Consider the following 20,558-nt stretch of genomic DNA (forward strand, 5'->3'; position numbering starts at 1 on the left):
AAGAAGTGAACTTGAAGTTTTTGCTCACACTCCCTGGCCATTTTTCTATAACTATGATGACAGATCAAAGATAAGGTGCTATAACTATGATGAGCTAGGCCATTTTCCTTCAGAATGCAGGAAACCCAAGAAAGCAAAGAAAGACAAAGCTTATCTTGAACTAGAAGCAAAGTATGAAGCTCTTCTGAAGAAATAGCAAAGCAAAGCTTATATTGCAGAGGGAAAGAGTTGGGATGATTCTGATAATGATGAAGATGAGGAAGTTGGAAATTATGCATTAATGGCCTTGGAGCAAGGAGAGTCATCCTCATCAAAATCACAGGTACCAACTCTTACCACCATTGATTTAAATGTGAGTCAATATAAGGAAACTATGGAAAAGATGAGCACAGAAATGTTTCACATTCATACAAGTATGGTTGCTGCTAATGAAAAAGTTAGCAGAATGACAAAGATAAATGAGAAACTTGAAAATGAGAAATAAGAAACTGAGTTGTTGCTGGTCGAGCTTAAAGCTGTGAAACAAGAAAATGCATATCTAAGTCTCAAGTGTGCAAGTGAAATTGAACAGTGCTAAGGGAGAAGCTGGAAAAAATTAAGTCAAGTTAAAATCTTTCAGGAATGCATCTGAGTTGGTTGGACAATACCATGAGAAGAACAAGCCATGTGCTAATATTGCTATTGGTCTTGACTATGATGCCTTGAACAACAACAAGAAAGCTGTAGGTGAAAAAGGGAAAGCTAATGAAAATGATGATGTTCCAGTTATTCTTAAAAAGGTTTTTTCACCTGTGTTCAAAGCATGTGAAGTAAACTTCAGTGAAGAAGAGTTGATAATAAAGCAAGAGATTGCTGATGAAGACCATGAGAATAAAAATACAGAAACAACTCAATCTTCTAAAGCTGAAGAGAAGCTCATGGATAACGAAGATTCCAAGACACCTGTCAAGGAAATAAAAACTGAAGATGCAAAAAAGAAGAAGAAAAATAGAAATGGGAAGATTGGAATAAACAAAAGCAAAATTTTTGCTTATGTTGCAGATGCTCCAAGAAAGAAATATGAGAAATGTGGATCTGTGAATCACCTAACTCACCTTTGTAAAAAGGTTGTTAGCAAGCCAGTTGAAGGAGCCTGCAAATACAATGAAGTAGATGCAAATGACCCATACTCATTCTGTGACAAGTTTGATTGCATCCCATGCAACTTGAAAGTAATGAAAAGTTGCCACAAGCTGAGAGAAGACCTCAAAGAAACAAAAATTGGGTCTACAACAGACAGGGAAAATGCACAACAGTCAATGAATTCTATTTTATCTAAAACAACTCATTATACTTCTGCTAAATCAGTTAACAAGAAGAAAGTTCCCAACACTACTTGGGTTGCTAAACATACTTAAAACTCATTGTGTGCAAGGAAAAATGAAGAAGGTCATATGGATCATAGACAGTGGATGTTCCAGACATATGACATATGATAAAGCCCTGCTATCACAAATTTGAGGAGAAGGTTGGCCCTTTGGTGACCTTTAGAGACAACAACAAAGGATTCATAATGGGATATGGCAAGATTATTTCTGGAAATGTTGTCATTAATGATGTAGCATTGGTTGTTGGTCTTGAAGTAAATCTTTTCGGTGTCAGCCAGTTTGCAGACAAAGGTTTTAAAGTTTTATTTGACAAAGAAGAATGTATTTTCATCAGCAAGAAAACCAATGAAGTTGCTCTAAAAGGAGCAAGGAAAGGAAGCTTGTTTATTGCAGACTTGGACTCAACAAATGAGGATGGTATTTGTTGCTTCTATACCAAGGCATCTATAGAGCAAAGCAACTTATGGCATAAGAAACTCTCACATCTGAATATCAAGGCATTGTTTAAGAATTCTCAGCTGCTAGAACACCTCAATATAAGGGGTAGTTGAAAGAAAGAATAGAACATTGGTAGAAGCTGCTAGGACAATGATGCAAGATGCCAAGTTGTCAACAAGTCTTTGGGAAGAAGCTGTTAACACTGCATGCTATAATCAAAATAGATATCTCATTAACAAAGTACATGGCAAATCACCTTACTCAATCATGTCTAAGAGAAAGCCTACTGTAAAGCATCTTCATGTGTTTGGAAGCAAGTGTTACATTTTGAAAGACAACTCTGAATATGTGGGAAAATTTGACTCAAGAGTTTTTGAAGCAATTTTTCTGGGATATTCATTGGAAAGAACTGCCTACAAGTTCTATGTAATTGATCAAAAGAAGATCATGGGAAGCACATATGTGACTTTTGATGATGACAAGTGTCCAGGCTTAAAAGCCTTGATGATAATGAAGCTGAAGCCCTTGCATTTGAAAACCTCAACATTAATAGTGATTCTGATGAAGAAGTTGAAGTCAATACATAACATATGATGAATAAAGAGAATACTGAACAAGAAAATCATGGAAATTGAAGCTCATCTCAAACACTTGAATTTGATAGCACAAACCCAGGGGGAGAAAGAGAAGAAGGATCCACCAGTCATACCAATAATGAAGATGAAGGCACAAGTCAACAAACTCACACAAGGAAGTGGGATAGAAGTCACACTAGAGAAGCAATTATTGGTGATCCAACTGCTGGTGTGAGAACTAGAAGTACAAGTGCTAATGAGTGCCTACATACATGATTTCTGTCTCAAGTAGAGCCTAAGAAAACTGAAGAAGCTCTAATGGATCCTGATTGGATATCTGCCATGTAGAAAGAACTGAATCAGTTTGAATGAAACAAAGTTTGGGAGTTAGTTCCTGCACCAAAGAACAGAAGTATAATTGGAAAAAAATGGGTGTTCATGAACAAGATGGATGAAAATGGTATAGTTACCAGAAACAAGACAAGCTTGGTTGCAAAAGGCTACTCACTGGAAGAAGGAATTGATTATGATAAAACTTTTGCTTCAGTTGTAAGACTTGAAGCAATAAGGATTTTTTTAGCATTTGTTGCACATTCAAATTTCAAAGTGTATCAAATGGATGTCAGGAGTGCCTTCCTAAATGGAGAGCTAGAGGAAAAAGTTTATGTACGACAGCCACCTGGCTTTGAAAATCCAGAATTTCCAGATTTTATGTACAAGTTACTCAAGGCTCCATATGGACCAAAGCAGGCACCTAGAGCTTGGTATGATACATTATCAGAATTCTTACTTAAACATAGTTTTACTAGAGGCACTATTGACAAGACTCTCTTCTACAAAAAGCATGGTGATGATATGATCCTAGTTCAGATTTATGTGGATGATATCATCTTTGGTTCTACAAATCAAAAGTTTGGCCAAAGATTCTCCAGGCTTATGTAGAGTGAATATGAAATGAGTATGATGGGGGAATTAAGTTACTTTATTAGACTTCAAGCCTGTCAAAGAAGTGATGGAATCTTCATCAGCCAAACTAAGTATGTCAAAGATTTATTGAAAAAGTTTGGTATGGTTGATTGTTCACCTGCATCTACACCTATGTCTACAGCAACAAAGTTGGATGAAGATAAAAAGGGCAAAAGTGTAGATATTTCAAGCTATAGAGGGATGATTAGATCATTGCTTTACTTAACTGCGAGTAGACTATACATCATGTTTGCTACATATCTGTGTGCAAGATTTCAAGCCAATCCAAAAGAATCACATTTGATGGTTGTAAAGAGGATTTTCAAATACTTGAAGGGGACTCCAAACTTGGGATTATGGTATCCTAAGGGAACTGGTTTTAAAGCTGTTGGCTACACAGATGCAGATTTTGCTGGATGCAGGGTTGACAGAAAGAGCACTAGTGGAAGCTGTCAATTTCTTGGACAAAGACTCGTTTCCCTGGTATAGGAAGAAACAACAATCTGTGTCAACTTCTACAGCAGAGGCTGAATACATAGCTGCAGGAAGTTGCTGTGCTCAAGTGCTTTGGATTAGAAATCAGCTAATGGACTATGGCCTAGTGTTACACAAAATTCCAATTATGTGTGACAATACTAGTGCTATATCTATAGTGGCTAATCCAGTTAATTATTCTAGAACAAAGCACATTGATGTAAGGTACCATTTTATTAGATAACATGCTACAAATGGTACCATTGAGCTCATTTTTGTTCCAACGGAAAAACAATTAGCTGAAATTTTTACTTAACATTTGGATGAAGCAACTTTCACTAGACTTGTAGGTGAAATTGGAATGCTTAATTCTTCATCCTAAGGCAAGAACTCAGCTAATGTTTTGCAGCAGATTAATTTCTAGTAAATCAAAATTAATTTGATTTAATTGGAACAGAAATATGAATTATAAATATTTCAGAATTCTCTGCATATTTATGTTTCAAAAACAAAAATTCATCTTGGAATATTTTAAATTTTAAGAAAACTGTCTAGCTGTTAATTTACATCCTTAATTTGTAAAATTAACACAAGGCAGAATCAAAGAGATCAAAAGTATATAGAGAACTGAGTTCTCGAAATGTCTAATTGACTTATCTACAATTGATTTTAAGGCTTCTCGAATGAGTTCTCGATAAGTCAATTTACTGACTTCTCGAGTGACTTCTCGATAAGCTTTATTATGACTTATCGATAAGTCATTGTAGAGTTCTCTAGTAGTGTTAACTCATAGAGTTCTCTACAAGTATAACTTTTAAACTTATCAATAACTCAGAACTGAAATAATTTAATAAATTATTTTGGTAAAATACTTTTGGCAAATTTATTCTGATTTTATTTTGAATTTATTCAAATAAAAATTGGAAACACTTCAGTCCATTTTGGACAAACTGGGTATCTATTTGACATCTCGATAAGTTAATTTTTAGTTCTCTACAAGAATAAATAAAATGACTTATCGATATGTTTTTCACATCTCAAAATGATTTCTCAATAAGTATACTCCAAATGTCTATTTTTTACTTCTCGACAAGTCATTTGCTTTTACTATAAATACCCAGACATCTCGATACATATACATACTTACACTTTCGAGAACTCAAGTGACCTAGCTTTTCAATCCAAAACCGATTTCTCTCTCGTTTTCACTCCTTTCTCACTAATTTTTCTTACCCACTAAACTTTATACTCATAACAATGGCAGCCAACAATATTGTACCTTTCATCCCAAAGGAGACCAACTTCATTGCATTCTGAGAAGCAAACCAAGCACCTGAAACTTTCAAATGTTTTTTTAAGTTCTTTTCTGAGACCTACTTTGTAGGGGATCTTACTGCTAATCATGTGCTTTACTTGGATGTGTTAGGGGATTTTTGGAACACAGCAGTGACAAAGACAATTGTACATGAGAACCAGGTTGTATCAATTGTAATAAACTGCACAATCAAGGGCCAATAGGTGGAGATCTTTGAGGATGATGTCAATATGGCATTAGGAATACCTACTGACAAACTGGTGGAGGCTCCAACTCAGGATGAACTCTATTAATTCATGGACTTCATTAACTATTCTGAAAAGATCAATCTGTCAAGCATGAACAAGAAGCACCTGAGGAGAAAATGGTCCTTCCTGTTTGATTCTGTGATAAGGGCTTTCACTTGCAGGAAGTCAGGATTTGACAACATATCTAGTGTTGTCCAAAAGCTGGTCTACTTAATGGCCTACAACAAACAGCTCAATGTAGGACACTACATACTGGAGGAATTGAGCAACAGGTTAACCATGCCATTGGAGTCAAGAGGTGATATAACGACTTGTATATTTTCATTATTTAAATATGTAATTATTGAATAATTAAATAAATAAAATGTGTGTATGGGTTTTGTCAGCGGGTTATTGCTTTGTTGTTATGTATATGTGATTACTAGTGTATGGGATTGAATTGCGTGGTTAATTATTGGGTTGTATGATTTTGTTTCGCTTTTAAAAGTGATTTTTATTGCAGTTTTATTTTCCATAAATATTTGGAATGTCTCTAAAATTATTTTTATGTTTTCATAATTATAATAATTATTTTTGGGATTTTACAAAATGTAGAAATCAATATTTCACCAATTATTTAGCCCTGTAAGATTTTCTGAATGTATTTATTTGTAAGATTTTCTGAATGTATTTATTTGTAACTCATATTTTATTAAGTATGAATTATTTCGAGAACTTTAAAATTATTTTGGAAATTTTTGGGATTAATTTCACTCGCGCGTTGATTCGTTTAATTGATAAAAGTGGGTATAAATTGCATTTCAGAAATTGTTTTAAAATTATGAAAACTATGTTTTTATTTACTTCGGGATATTTATAATATTTTAAGACTATTTTCGTGATTTTATGAACTTGTTTTAAGTACAACTTGGTTCATTAATTGTAAAATACGGGTCCGTTGAGCATTTCAAAGACGCTTTAAAAATCATAAAAATTTTATTTTATTAACTTTTAATTATTCTGATAATTTTATAATTTAATTTGTAATTTTTAGAATTAGTTTATTCCATTATTGGTTCGACTAAATGCAAAAATTCGGGTAAAAATCCGGGTTTACAGCCAGAAAGAAAAAAGAAAGACACGTGTCCTTTTAATCGTACACGTGGCTGGGATTAGGATGCATATGCGCAGATTATTTATTAATCCTTAAAAATAAAATAATCAATCTCTCAATACAATCTCTAGAGTCTCTCTAATTCTCCATTTCTCTCATCTCACTCGTCTTTATACATCTCTGTTCTCTCCCTCTTGCTGGTATCTCGACCTCTGTTTCTTTTCGGTAAGATTCCGACGGCCTCCCTTTTTCCGGCCACTGTTCTTGGCTTCAATTTTGTTTTGCTGATTGATGCATATATATACGCATATATGTGTGTATATCTGTGTGTTCAGTAATGGGTATAGTTGTATTGGTCCGTGTTTTGGTTTTCGGTTGCCGCCGTTTGGATTTCCGGCAAGGCGACCGGATGTGTGTGTATTATGTGTGTGGCGTGTGCTGTTTTTGGTTGTGATATTTGGGTCGATTGTTACTGTTGGGAAATTCTATTTGGTTTTCTGCAGAAATTGTATTTGAGTGAATATTGGTGAAATAAAAATAAAATTTTGTGCCGAAGATCAATTTTATAATCGGTGGGATTCGTATGGAAACCCGAAATTTATCGGGCACCAACAAATTTTACCGCCGTCAGCGATGAATTTCGATGAGCTGACGGTGGACTGTGATGATCTGTTCTGAGTCCTAATATTTTAAAATAAGTAAATAAATATAAAAATATGAATAATATTAATAATAATAATAATAATAAATTAGTTTGAATCGGTGATTGGGATTTGTGAAATGGATTTCGGTTTGTTATCGGTTGAATTAATTGTTGAGTTGGTTGTTGTTGAATTGACGTCGAATTGCTTCGACGGGTAGTCCGATAAACAAATGAGACGCTGCCCGATTTTTGGGAATGTATCCTACAAAATATCGAAACTACCAGTCGAACGTAACTAGTTATATAGCTATAAATAATAACTATTTTGTATAATATAACTGATAACTTGTTTCATAAAATGATGAGTATATGTGTTTTCCGAAGATAAGCATCGAGTCAAGTTTTGAGTATGTGAACCCTAATTGCTGTAAATATTATCATAGTATATATAAGTACGAGTCGGGATGTGATATCGAATGGGTGGGTTTGTTATTAAGGATATGTCAAGCGTACCTAGACGTCTAACATAGAGTATTTCGACCCTGTAGGTTCTAGTCGGGAAGCCGAAAGTGGATGTTGGACTAAGGATAACCTAGGGGACAGTCGACGAGCTCAGTAGGGTTTCAACCGAAGAACCTGAGTGTGGAAGTCAAATCTAAAGTGATCTAGTGGTTAGACGATAAAGCCTGAGCATCCGAGTCGGCTCAGAATCGATCAATAATAGTTGTAAAGCTCTACAAGGCAAGTACCCCTGACCATTCTTTTATGGTTCAGTATATGTGAATAGCTAATGTTTTAATCTCGTAATGGAACAGGAACGTTTTAAGTTACGTATCCCCTGTATTTGAAAATGTTGTTTAAAATGTTTTTGGGGAAAAGTAACTTCTGAAAGAACCTATCTCTAAGCGTGATTTTAATGAAAATAAGTTTTGAATAGTGTGCTGTGATAGAATGATTTTAAAAAGAGATAGGTAATAGTGATTTTGGAAACTGGATAAAGAGAGGTTTTGATCCACCTATTTTGTGGAATTTTGGAAAGAGGCAAAAAGGGAATTCAGTTAATCTATTGGAGTTGCGTAATAGGCTCGTTATTCGGTAACGGCCCAGCAGGTGGTGGCGTAAGAGGCTAATTCGGTTGGACGCTCTGTTTAACCAATTAGTTCAGCATTGGGGAAAGACCTAGCTAGTCTTTTCCCAAGTTCCGGAACACATTCTTTATTCTGGATGTCCGTTAGTCGCTGTCCGGTGAGGGTAGACTGATCAGCTATCTTCACTCGTTGAACGTCCAATAGATTTGATTGATTCAGTTTTAAAATTGTTTAATAAATCAATTTGTGTGAGACAGATGATTTGAAAAAGAAATAGTTTTAACTCTGGTATTTACACATAGTACACGGCTGATGTTATTGTTTTACGGAGCATGCTAATTTTTAATATCCAGTTTATGAATGTTTACTCTGCTTTTACAAACAAGTTATGATTTCTCTTCCTACCACTGTATTATCATAAATCATTTTACTTGTTATTCATATAGTGGTACTGCTGAATAATTGATTACTCACCCTTGCAGAATGTTTTATATATATGTATTGCAGATGCCTAGGAGATTCTTCTGTGGTAGTCGGGGAAGGGTTCCAGTTCCTTCCATGGAAGGCTCCTCTGAGGTAGTTGTGTTGGACCAAAGATGCTCTATTGAGTTGCTGTATTATGTTAGTTGTGTTAGAATGGCTTGTGGAAGTTGGTATTGTAATAGTTATAACCTAAATCATACTTAAACCTGGAAAAGATCTTGGTAAAGGGGTCGTAGTTATATTTTATCATTGAATTGTTTATCTTATGTTTGTTGTTGATGATGTCAACTCCTGACCCCGGGGTTGAGACCATCACAGGTAAGGAGATTTTTCTTCCTAGATTCATTATGTCTGCTTTAAACTATAAAGTTAATGACATACATATGCTTGAAGGAGTAAATAGGTCATTAATTGGCAACTGTAAGCAAGTGTCCAAAATTCTATTTGGTTCACTTATTACTAAGAATAAGCTTTCAGTGGGTCTTAAGGTAACACCTTTCATGATTGAAAGATTTAAGACCTACCCTTATTCTATGCCAGACATGAGAACCAATGCAAGTCAACCTAGTACAACAATGGTTCCTGAGCCTGTGGAAGCACAAACACAGGCACACCCACAGGAACCTACCCATATTGAGCCTGCTTCTTCACAACCATTAGCAGCTAGGAAACCAACCACTTCATCCTCTCAAAAGGATGAAGTGAGTAAAAAGAAGAGAAAGGAGATAACCTTAACTGTTATGAATGAAAGTGGTGAGGAACATACAGAACCTGAGTCACCATTGGTCAAAAGGACAAAGAAGGCTAATAAATCTGAGCTAACCACTCAAACCACCTCTGTATCCTCCTAAAAGGATCTAATTGTAAAAATAGGGACAAAACAGACTCTAGATACATCCTCTCAACATGGTGTATCTATTGAAAAGAGCATTATCCCCAATGCATCTTTTACAGAGTCTGCACAGCCAACACTTGAACAAATTCAAGTATATGGTAGGAGAAATAAGAATGGCATACACAGTGAGAGCACATCTATTGAAGCTCTCTCATCCATTCAGGGGGAGCTTCCAACACTCACTAATGAACAACAACTCTTAATCTCTCAAATTTCTTCTTCACATACATCACTTGAATCCATTCCTCAAGTACAAGCTCATTCAAGTGACTTAGTTCAAGAAACCTTGTTCACCACCCAGACACTACAATCAGATGGTGAGAGGCTACTAGTTGGGTAGACCTTGATGACACCATCAAAATCATGGGGGATTCATCAGTTTTTACTGAAGACCCCATGGATGTTACAAATGCACCTTCATGTGCAAATCAGCCTTCACACGATGTTAGGTTTGAGGGTAGTACTCCTGAGGGGGAGCTATCTATATCCTCTCCAATTCAATTAGAGGTTCCTTTTCAAGGAACAACTCCCCTCAAAATCCTAGCAAAAATTGCATTAGCAGTTGATGCTAGGAGTAAAATTGCCAATGACCCTGCTATGGGAGAGGCAAGTTTATCACATTCATATGACAGTGCTTTGCAAGAAGCACAAGGGTTTGAGACTGGTGCACATGACAGTAACCCAGTCAAATCCCCTCCAATTCAATTGGAGGTTCCCACTACATGTGAGGAACAACAACTTGTCATAAACACAGAGACATCTGTGAGTCTAACTGTGACTCCAGTCACAGGTGGTTCTGACCCTCAACCATCCACCTCACAAACTTAACAACCAAACTTAATCTCCCAATGGCTCCAAGATCCTGCAAATCAACCTTCCACCATTGAAGATCTTAGAGTTGATCAACTTGGAGGCCTTACACAGATATCATAACAGCTACTCACATCCAACATGTCAAACCATGAGTGTCAAGCTATCATGATCACCTACCAGGCTGATGTGGAAGAAAACCAAACAAAAATTATTGATGAAGTTGGTCATGATGCTAACTGTGATGCTTGGCTGGATAAGGATTCACCATTGAAATGGATGATGTGCTGGCTAAGTTCAGGGAGGAGTACATCACCATTTTGGGAAGCAATGCTAGATCCCTAACTCCCCAAGAGGTGTATGATGCCATCAATGATGTCTACAAAGCTCAAATCAAGTCTTTCCATAATTTTGGAAAAGCACTTCAAATCATATTGAATGGACATCAAGATAAGATAATGAGAATGGTGAGAGAAAAGATGGATCAAATCATCCCCTCTCAAACTGAGATAAAAAACCAATTCAAAACTTTCTCAAAACACATATCAAGGTATGATCTCAGTGGGATTGATAAGAGTGTCACACAACTAAAAGACTCATTTGTAGCTTTGCACAAGGTAGTTCTAGATCACATCACAAACTCCAATGACACAAGGTGGAAGCTGGATCAAATGCACACTGCAAGATACCCTCTTTCTCCTTTGGTTATGGATGAAATCCAGAAGCATGTGCAAGCTACATTTGGACCATCTACTGTTATCTCTACTTCACACTCCTCTCCACAAGACTTTCAAGCTCTCAAGATACAAGTGGATTCTCTAGAGACCTCAAATGCCTCTCTCAATGCTCAAGTTCAGGCTTCGACTTCTCTAGTAAAAAGTCAACAATCTAATATCAAGACATTAATGAACTCCCACAAGCATCTCCAGATGTAGAACTCTGTTGCTTTGGGAGCCATCATGGGAAAACTCAACATTCCACTGCCCTCACTACCTGAAGACATAAGGCCAGAAATTCCAACTCCCCTCCACATGCCTGTCACCAAGACGAAGAGGGAGATTGAAGCTCGGATTCAACAATCCAGGGATGCTAAAGCTAAATCTAAAGAGCCTATTCAGGTTGGTCAAAGCTCAAGTGCTCAAGTTGATGTTGGAAAAGAAAGACTTCAAAAGGCTGCAGAAGGACCCAATCAAGACCAAGAATTTAGTGAACTTCTTGCAGTACTAAGAATGTCTCTTCAAAACAACTACATGATCTACAAGAAAGCCTTGGCCAAGAACATAAATTTCATCAGGGCAGTGGTTGTAAAAATTGATAATTTCTTAAAGAAAAGAATTGTCTTGAATATCAATGATGGGGGTATGTACAAATGTCATCAGGTGTCTCTTCCAAATCTCAAATCACTAAGAGCATCTGAATTGGATATAATGATTGACAAGGTAAATCCTGTTATTCCAGAAGACACTCAACTTCTCTATGAGCTCAAGAATGCATAGATAGCAGCTTTTCATCTATATCCACACCGAGGAGTAGTCTACATCTGCCCAACAACCAAACAAAGCAAACACTTCCTTGTTCCTAAACTCTGTGTCAGATCAAATATGAGGCTGATCATGACCTTGTAGTCTGATCTAAAGCACAAAAGGAGCAAGAAGCATGAGGAGGTTGAGATGATAAATATCTTGGATAGATATCTTGTAAATGCTGACACCATGTTACCAAACACTCAATACAATCTAAGAAATGACAATGATGATGATGAGCAGAAGGATGATAAAAAAAACCTTCTGGATCAAATCCAAGTCAATCCTCAAAAGCAACCGGTAGCAAGGACAAGAAGCAGGATGAGAAGAAGGAAGGTGACAAGAAAAGAGGAGAAGAAAGAAGAAGCAAGAAAAGGCATGATGGCTCAGAACCACAACAAACCCTAAAAATCCAAACAACTTAAGCTCATCCTTCAAAGCCAACAAACTCCAACATTAAACCACCTCAAACCTCTAAGCCTAAATTCCTATACAAACAGGCTACCAACACCCTTCTAAAAATACCTATCACCTCAAGCCAAACATTTCTCAAGAAAATCTCAAACCTACCCTCTGTAAAGCCTTCACTCAAAATTAACTACAAATCTGTTGGGAGGAAACCTAAGAAAGCTAAGCCTATTGAAAAAGTGGAAGTCACTGTGTTAGGTCACACAACACTGTAGAAGGGGGTTGAATACAGTATTTAATACAATCAAATCGATTTCGAACACAAGTAATAGTAAACAGATATATTCAATATAATAAACTCTGTTACAATGGAACTGTTCTCTCTTAGTGATGAACAAATATCACGAGAGCTGCTAGGTTACAATATATGATCTTCTCGAAAATGATAACACATATAGTGTAGGCCTATGTCTATGTTTATATAGTACACAGTTACAAGATAACTTCTAATTGATATAAAATATAATTCTGTCTCTTAAATATATCAATCAGATATCTTATACAATTCTTTCAGTCCTCTAACTCATTCCATGCATATCTTCTTTTGTATTAGTCTCGATATTCTTTCCTGTAAATCAACTTCCTACCTTAACTGTAAGTCCTCCCGTACTTAAGTTCTGATATCTATCTTCTGATATTTATCTTCCGATAACCTAAGTTCTGATATCCTTAAGTTCTGACTTCCAGTAAGTACCGATTCCAGTAAGTACTGATATTTCCTATTTGTTAAGATCTGAAAACTAAACATGAAATATATTAGACATGACATCTCAAATATATCTAACAATCTCCCCCAACTTGTAAATTATGCAAAAATATACAAGTTAATTGATTTGATGATGTCAAAAACATTTAAGTTCAAATGCAATGAGATTTTAATAAGACTATTAACTATAACTTACAGTCCTTGTAGCTTTACCAATATCAATGGATCAATCTGAATCCATAATGATTATTAACAAAATCTTTTACCAGCTTATCTTCAGCTTTTCTCAGAACTTCAACTAACTATGCTTTGACCTGCATCAGTTCTTCATCTTTACTATCACCAATTTGATAAATGGCTATTCTGAGAGCTTGAATTGATGTTCTTTCAAGTCCATCACCAAGTCTGATAACTCTAGAATGTGAAGATTTTTCATTATAACATAAGTATCTTCCTTTCAGAATAACTTCCACATATTCTTCAGCATAGCAATTTCTCTTCCATCACCTTCAGTAATCATTGGTATATACTGAGAAGTCTCTGTACCAGAGATTCTAAGTAGATCTCTTATAGACTTCCAAATGTAATCTGACCATCTTCTTGTAACATCAAATTTTACTTCCAGAAGATAGTGAATATGTTGAAGCTCTCTGACAGACTTCTTTAGCACATCAGTATCAGCTAGTCTGTAAGTTAGTCCATCATTGAGAAATAAAATCAATTTCTCCTTTAGATTATCCTTATCATGAGTATCTATCATAATTTAAGCAGACAACACTTTGTCAACGTGCTTTTTTTTGTTTTATTCATATGGTTTGTCTGTCAACATTAAAGGATCTCTTAGAGTAACTTCTACTCCTATTTGTATCTTCTCTTCATCAGAACCTAATCCAGCTCTATCTCTAGGTTGCTTGGCTCTCAACCCAAACGTTGCGAGTTGATTAATCATAATATTGGATTTTGGTTCAACTGGAGTAGCTTTCTTCCATAACAGCTTCTTCTTATCAGCAATTATCATCTTTTTCAAATCAACTTGATCAGAATTTGCTGTTTCTTTTGTAACTTGCTATTCTTCATTCTGAATAACTTGAGCAGTGTCAGAGGTTGTTTTAGATTCTTCAATTATCTTTCTTCTCTTCAGAATTTGAACAGTTTCATCTTCTATCAAATCATCATCATGCTTTGTAGTTTCATAGACTGGAATGGAAGAACTTATCTTTTTCTCAATCTTTAAAGGTTCACCAACCTTTTCTTTTCCTTTTGACTTAGGATCAATCTCAGTTTGTGATCTAGTCTTGGACTTTGAAGTCTCAGAATTTGACTTTTCCCTGATCACAATGCCTTTTTCCTTAGGCCTTGGAGGTTTCTTTGCATCAGAAGCTTTAGACTTAAGATTTGTCTTCTCAGCTGTAAATCTAGCTTCTTCCTCCTTGAGAGTTTCCAAATCCATTCCTGGATTTTTTTTCAGAAATAATCTTCTAGATATCTCCTCATCAAGTGTCTAGATTTTAGGATCTTTGTAATAAACAGTAGTCTGCTTCCCCTTTAGCTTCAGAGTTTGTAAAAACTTCTGAGAGTCTTTAGATCCTGATTGAATCAGAATATCAGAACTTGACATCAGACTTTGTTTATCAGAACTTGACTTCAGACTTTTAGCATTCACAGCATCAGATCTTGAATTGTTCTGTGTAGAAGATTTTCCTTGAATTTTTTCCTTCACCTCTGCTCTTATCAGAGTTTCCCTGGTCATCACCTTTATCATCCTTTTTCTTCAGTATTTGAGTAGGTGAGCATTTGGACTTAACTACCTTCTCCCTCTTTTTGGCATCATCAGGAAGTAAGAGAGAGAGAGAGAAGAAGTTCAACTGAAGATTGGATTTCATCCATTTGAGCTTTCTGAGAAGCTTGGTTAGCCAGGACCTCATCAATTTGGGCCTGTTGCTTCTCTTAAATCTTCTCAATGGCTTCAATTTTCTTAAGAGTAGGTCTGATATACCTATTCTTGTCAAGCTTTATCTGTAGATCTAGCTTATCAACATGTTCCTTTAGTGTATCAACCTTTTCATGAGTAGAAGAATGTAGACCTTGAAGATGTTTGGCAGACAGAGCTGTGATCTTGAATTGTGTCTTGAAATCATCATTTGTGAGCAACTCATCAGCTTTAGCAATATGCTCTGTCAGAATGTTAGAGCTTGGAATAAAAGCAGTGTCATTCCACTTCTTGGTCCACTCCACACCTCTGTAAGTATCCTCCCAAGGAATTGGTGCATCCTTTTTAACAAATTTCTTTACCAATGCTTCCTTGCCTAGTATGGGAACTGGAGTCTCAACAGAAACACTGTCTTCAGAACTTGAGGAAGACTCATTATGTTCTGACAGCACAACAGTGTGTGAAGCAACTGGAGATTCAGGAACAACTTCATTTAAATTCTGAGCATCAGAATTTATCTCCAGAGCTGGTGTGGTTGGTGTACATGGTATCTCAGCATTTAAAATAGGAGAGTTGACTGTAAATGGCTGAGCTTCTGTAGATGGAGCTTCCAGATAAAGAACATTTGGTATATTCAAATTGTGAATATCTATTTCAGAAGTTTTAGCTTGTTCTTCAGCATCATCTGTAGCTTTAATAGGAGAGATAGGAGGTGTTGACACAGTATCCTGAGCTTGAGTAGGGAATGGCAGAGCTTCAATTACCATAGGTTCTGATAAGATCAGAGATTCCTGATCCCCTTCTTCAGCTTCAGTGAATCCTCAGATATAGGCTTGGCCTTGTACCTTTCTGCCCTCATTTTCTTTAGTCTCCTTGCCAGTGAAGGAGTTGCTTTAGTAGCTTCGGAGCTTACAGATTTCCTCTTCAAAGTATCAGAACTTTCAGCTGCAGTTTCTTTCTGAGAAGTAACATTCTCAGCTCCAACTGTCACGGCATCTGATGCATGAACCCGTGCTTCAATTGTTTCTCAAATCATCACAATTTATTATTGACTATAATTTTAATTAAAACATTCATCAAAAGATATAGTTCAAATAGATGAAGTAAAGATTAACAAATTACAATTAGAACATTCACAGTCACATAATATGAGAGAAATGAAAAGATGTGATTTTACTGAAGGATGAGCAGTCATTTAAATAGCCAATGGAATACCAAGGGACTCGAGGACTATTTAACAATTAAGAGTAGAAATAATGATGCCTCATCTCCCTTAACCGATGTGTAATAATAACAGTCAGTAAAAAGTTAAAGCAGAAGTTAATGGGCACGAGAATTAAACAATAATTACCATGCACATGCAGTTTTTCAAGACAAACACGTTTACCACCAACCTTTAATGATTATGACTGTTTTTATCTCACCTAAATATTCTGATTATATATGATTGTTTCAGTTTTTACCATAAATAAGTCAAGTAAAGAATAATACCACGTAAGCATCAAGGATTCCATCAGGATTTAATATCAGAACTTTAAATTATATCAGATTTTAACAGTCATCAGAATATGGCTTCTGTACTCAAAAAGTGAATATCTTTTTCTGTGATTCTTCGTACAAATACTAATTTTTTTCTTCAGAGCTTAATCATCAAAACTTCCATCAGAACTTGTCCTCGGAAATTATGCAAATGACACTTAACTGTTTGTCAACAACAACTTGATCACCACAGTAATTTTCATCATTCATATGGAGTGAAAGTGTGTGCATTCAGCAGAATACCAGATAAAGATTAAAGTCTGATAAACTTCAGTACATCTTAGAAATAAGGCATAACTAAGAAAAGTGCTTAAAATCTGTCATCAATCATGAAGTCTAATATAGAACAAATTTATGCAAGAGTCCACCTCAACTGTTTGTGCTCATTTTATGCATCTTTTGAAATTCCTTTTTACAGTGGCTTCTTAGTGTAAGTGAGTCACAACTGCTTATCATAATTTATGCTATTATCAGAATATTTCTCCAGTAATCAGAGATTGTGAAAGGTCACCAAGAAAAATTTATTTGTTTTTCTAATGCATATTACTTAATATCAGCAATTCACTTGGGTCTTCCCTTCCACATTATTTTCTCTAGATCTCAAAGGAGTACCTGACTTTTATTTTCTTTTATTTTCTTTTCTGTTGATAAGTGAGGCCTATCAGCATTTAGTTCATCCTTAAGATTTACTGACATCAGAATCTAACAGATAAGAAACAAGAATCTAGTTTGTGACTTAGTAATAAGATACACAAAGTAAACTTGACTAAGCTCAAAATCAGAATTTGCTTGTGTTAATGAGTTTCCACATAAACAACTAATTCAAACATGGGATTTCTAGTATGTTAAAGACTACTAGGTCAGCATCTAGCACAGTTACCCTCATTGGATTGAATAGTCACAGAACATTCAAAACACTATTAGAGTTTAAAGATCCACATCAGATAACAATCAGCATTTAATGAATTTCAATTTAAGCACAGATTATATGAAAATAAAACAATCTGTAAACATTGATCATAAAGTCTGATGTATGAGAACAAAAACTAAGCAGATTTAGAGAAAGAACCTGAAACCATTCCAAGTTCATTTACCAGTCTTGTAAATGTAGCTTTACATAGTGGTTTTGTGAAGATATCTACTAGTTGTTGATTTGTTGGAACAAAATGCAATTCCATTGTACCTTCCATCACATGTTCCCTTATGAAATGGTACATATTGCTGATGTGCTTTGTCATTGAGTGTTGAACTGGATTACATGTCATAGCAATAGCACTTTGATTATCACAGTAAATAGGGATTTTAGAAAATTCTAACCCATAATCCAGTCCAGTAAATGATTCTTCATCCAAAGAATTTGTGCACAACAGCTTCCTGCAGCAATATATTCTGCTTCTGCAATTGATGTGGAGATTGACTTCTGTTTCTTGTAATTATGCCATCACTATCAGTTTTGTTTCTAAACACCCATTTTGTGCCAACTACTGATCTGTTCTTTGGTCTTGGCACTAGGGTCCAGACTTTATTTCTTTCAAATTCATTTAACTCTTCCTGCATTGCTTGTACCCAATCAGCATCTTGAGCTTCTTCCACTTTTTTTAGTTCAGTCTGAGATAGAAAATAATGATAGATACATTTATTTGATGTTGCGGTTCTAGTTCTGAGACCTACTTCAGGATCTACAATTATTAAGTAAGATGTATGTGATTTGGTCCACTTTCTTACAGATTAAAGTTGACTTCTAGAAATGGATCCTCCCCCATGATCCATGCTGTCTCCATCAGCATTTTCAGATGCTCCCCCAGTAGTTATGCTCTCTGAGACTTCAGAATTTGACTTGGATCCTTCAGGATCTGAAGTATCAGAGTTTCCAGAATTATCAGAATTTGGCTCATCTGAACTAGATGAATCAGAACTTGAAGAGCCAGTGACAAGTTCTGATACTTCTTGAAAATCTTGAGATGTGGTAGGATTTCCAGCTTGCTCCCCCTGGATAGGTGCATTTTCTTTTGGAGTTGTTACCACAGATTCAATAACTTCAGGACTTACAGGATCAGATTTTAAGTCATCAGAATTTACAGAATCATAATTTAAGTCTTCATTTTTAAATCTCAGCTGATCATGATCATTGAAATCTTCAAGTCCAATAATCTTCTTATCATCAAAAGATACATTGATAGATTCCATGACAACCCTTGTTCTTAAATTGTAGACTCTCAAGGCTTTTGTGGAAAGTGGATATCCAACAAAGATTTCTTCATCAGCTTTTAGATCAAATTTTGACAGCTGCTCAGGATGAGTCTTAAGAACAAAACACTAGCAACCAAATACATGAAAGTATTTCAAATTTTCTTCACCATCTCATATGGTGTCTTTCCATGCTTGTTTATGAGTGTAGCATTCTGTGTAAAACAAGCAGTCTGCAGCTTTAGCCCAAAAGTAGGTTGGTAGCTTTGCTTCATCAAGCATAATTCGTGCAGCTTCAATGAGAGTCCTGTTCTTTCTTTCTACAACTCCATTTTGCTGTGGAGTTCCAGGTACAGAAAATTCCTGTTTGATTCCATGCTCTTTGCAGAACTCTTCCATGATTGAATTCTTGAACTCAGTGTCATTACCACTTCTTATAATTTTAACAGAATCTTTGACCAACTTATCCAGCTGTCTGACATGATCAGTTAGAGTAGATGCAGTTTCATTCTTCTTGTGCAAGAAGTACACCCAAGTGTACCTTGTGAACTCATCCACTATAACCATAGCATATTTCTTCTTTATAATAGACATGACATTGACTGGACCAAATAGATCAACATGCAGTAGGTGATAAGGCTCAAGAATTGATGACTCAGTTTTGCTCTTGAAAGAAGATTTTCTTTATTTTGCCTTTTGACATGAATCACAAAGGCCATCAGGAGCTAATACTGATTTTGACAGTCCTCTCACAAGATCTTTCTTTACAAGCTCATTTATATTGTTGAAGTTTAAATGAGAGAGTCTTTTGTGCCAATTCCAGCTTTCTTCAATTGATGCTCTACTCAACAGACAGATTGCAGAACCATCAGAACTTGTTAAAAGCCTGGCTTCATAAATGTTACCATGCCTAAACCTTTCAGAACCGCTTTGCCTGTAGAATTGCTTATAACTTCACAGTGTTCTTCAAAGAAATCCACATGATAACCTTTGTCACAGATTTGACTCTCACTCAACAGATTCTGTTTAAGTCCTGGGACAAGAGCTACTTTTTCAATGATGACATTCCCAAGATTAATATTGCCATATCCTAGAGTTTTTCCCAAGTTGCCATCTCCATAAGAAACTCCTGGGCCAGCTTTCTCCACAAAGTCTGAGAGCAGGGCTTTATTTCCAGTCATATGTCCTGAACATCCACTATCCAGTAATAGGATGTTTTTCCTGTTGCCCTGCAATCACAAAGACCACTAATGGTTAGTTATAAGGACCCAGACTTGCTTGGATCCTTTGGTCTTTTTAAGTCTGTTAGCATTTGTAGCGGATTTAATATCAGAGTTTATGCTAACATGCTATTTATCAGAACTTACATCAGACTTTGCATCAGACTTTACACTAGAAGGAATTAAAGCAACTTTCTTCAAAGAAGGTTTTATTTGATAATAATCATAGAACAAACTATGATATTCCTTACAAGTATAAATGGAATGCCATAAACTACCACAATGAAAATAAGAATTTTGTGGCTTAAATCTAACAGACTGACTCTTAACTCCTCACTTAGGAGGTAAAGAGTTTATATTCTTATTCTTCCTGCAAAAAGAAGTAAGATGGTTAGAGTTTCCACAATTATAACATTTCTTTCTTGGAGCATTAGGAACCGGCATATAATTATTGCTTTTATTCACACCTTCCATTCCATTCCTATTTTTCCTAGCTATCTTTTCCTTGTTGACATTCCTTATTTCTTTCAGCTTATGCTTAAGCTGTTTCTTTGTCATTAAGCCTATGTTGACTTCATCTGGTTTATCAT

Source organism: Apium graveolens, chromosome 8 (genome assembly GCF_009905375.1).
Source record: "Apium graveolens cultivar Ventura chromosome 8, ASM990537v1, whole genome shotgun sequence".
Lineage (NCBI taxonomy): Eukaryota > Viridiplantae > Streptophyta > Magnoliopsida > Apiales > Apiaceae > Apium > Apium graveolens.